Source organism: Schistocerca nitens, chromosome 1 (assembly GCF_023898315.1).
Source record: "Schistocerca nitens isolate TAMUIC-IGC-003100 chromosome 1, iqSchNite1.1, whole genome shotgun sequence".
NCBI lineage: Eukaryota > Metazoa > Arthropoda > Insecta > Orthoptera > Acrididae > Schistocerca > Schistocerca nitens.
The window spans coordinates 936736432-936738875 of record NC_064614.1 but is presented as its reverse complement, the minus strand read 5'-3'; the positions used below and the strand labels follow the sequence as shown (position 1 = coordinate 936738875).

Sequence of the window (2444 nt, the reverse complement as noted above, 5' to 3'; positions counted from 1 at the left end):
AAAAATCAATATGGATTCTGAGAACAGTGACACTGCAAAACTCTGCTCAGTCTATGCTTCTAGAATGTTCAGGAGAACCCCAAGAAAGTGTAATAGGACCATTACTGTTTGCAATACACAGTATATAAATGATCCAGCAGATCACTTAAGAAGACAGTTGTGAACTGCACACAAACTGATAAATGGTCTGTGGACTGGCAGTTCATCCTGAATGTAAATAAATGTCACATACTGCACATAAATATGAAAGAAACTCAATACTGATAATTACACTATTGGGGACAGATTCCTGGAAACCGTATCTACCAGAAATTATCTAGAATTAACAATCCCGAGTCACCTTAAGTGGAGTGACCACGCAAAACAATTAGTAGGAAATCCTGTTGCCAGATAAATTCATAGGAACAATAGGAAGAATATTGAGAGGTAACTGATTCACTTGTTTGATTGATTCTTGAGTATTGTTCATCAATCTGGGACCCTTACCAGGTAGGAATGACAGAAGAGATAGAGAAGGTTTAAGGAAGAGTGGTGAATTTTGTCACAGTATCACCTAGTTGATGAGAGAGCACTAAGATTTTCAATGAACTACAGTGCAACCATTACAATAGAGGCTTCGGTGCATCAAGTAGTAGTTTACTATTGAAATTCTGAGAGTGTGCATTCTCAGAAGAGTTGGATAATGTGTTACTTCTTCCTATGTCTCACGAAATGATCACATTGAGAAAATTCAAGGAATTACAACTTCTAAGAAGATTTACCAACCATCATTCTTCCCACATCTGACTTGTGAATGGAACAGGGAAGACTGTATTAGATAGTGGTACCAGAAGTATCCTCTGTTATGGTCCATCATGTGATTTGTAGATTACAGATGTAGCTAGTAATGTTGAACAAGTACATTTCATATCTGTACTTGCTACACAAACAAAATTCAAGGAATACACAATTAAGACTTTTATGCATCAGTTCTTAACCTCGTCATCCTGAAAGACAATTTTACAAATATATGATACATACTAGTACAATTGGGCACAAGTGGTGAAGTACAATAGACACCCCAATGGTAACTGTCACTTTTACTAAACTATAATCCAATAGTTTTGTAGATTGTATTTACTTTTTGTAACTGATCAATGAGAATAGCTTACAATTTGCCATTATGTAACTTCCTAATAGTGACATGCACTATAATGCAGAGGAAGTGGGAAAAAAGAAGGGTTTGAGCAACAGGGAACCTTGAACATATCAGATGCTGTTTCCTGCTTACAGACACAGATAAGTGAAAAAATGTTAAAAGGTCAGTGGGATTAGGAACTATAATGACAGGACAATTGAACACAAAATTCTGAAATTGTTTTCAGGAGTATTTAATGCAAAAATTTCCAATAAAAAGAATAACTTAATGAACTAAAGAGCCCTTTACAAAAGATTTCTGAAAATAATGGAACGTAGTATGCTGTAACATAGCATTACACAGATATTAAGTAAATAGTTCTCATTTATTTACTCTGAAGAAGTATTCTTTTGTTAGATGATATTCTAAATATTCTTCATGCTTCAATGAGTGTCTTGTAAAAGATTACATGGGCAGTAAGCTATAAATAACTGGGCATACAAAATAACAGCCTTTATAGTCTATAGTTAGATTTGTTAAAATTACATTGAAAGCATTCTCAAAAATAATTTTGATATACCATTGGAAACAATACTGAAAACACATACAGACCAAAAATGCAAAAGTAAATAATAAAAGTAAGACATGTCACAGAATCCGGTGTGAACTTCCATGAATTCAAAAGCAGGCTTTCCTGTTCAGCACCTCATAGAAGCATTCACCTTCGTAGAATTAAAATTAGGTTTTCTGGAACCTTTCCACGGACAGACAATGGTGCTCGCACCACAATTTCATGACAACCATTCTACTAATAAACACAGTCAGTCAATACACAGTATTGATAGCCATTTTCCAGGCCTTTGAACTAGCATGGACTACATGGCTTTACACAAATTATTTTTAATCTAGTAAAACAGAATAAAACTTAATTTCACATACTGCATCCTGTGCTCTTATATTAAACTAATATTTGTAGTGGAATATGTTCTCCACATGAAATGAACAAATGCCTCTCGAAATTGGCCAAGGAATGTGCCAATGTCATCTTTAAAAAAAATGAAATACATGAGTTTTATTGACAATGAATTTGTGCTTCAGGTCATTGCTCATTATAAGCACCAGTAGTACATCTGCATCACATTTCAACAATAAAAACAGACACCTTGAAAATTTAAGCCATTTACATCATTGCATTTCAATATTTACACTTTTTATACAGTTATAACAATATATTGTACAACACAGTAGTTCTTATGCAACAATGTCTAACTAAATATATCACCAGTGATCCACGTTATGGTTAGGACTTAAACCTATAGTGTAACTG

The 2444-nt window shown here is 34.0% G+C and overlaps 1 protein-coding gene across 2 annotated transcripts in view; it reads right to left on the bottom strand.

Moving 5' to 3' along the window:
• Positions 1-1398: 1398 nt before the first annotated feature.
• Positions 1399-2444, bottom strand: part of LOC126193984 (CD2-associated protein) — an 83369-nt gene continuing 82323 nt past the window's right edge. For both annotated transcript variants that reach the window (XM_049932730.1, XM_049932732.1), the window contains one exon: positions 1399-2444. This exon is cut by the window's right edge and continues 940 nt beyond it. The gene's annotated coding sequence lies outside the window, so the exon portion shown is untranslated.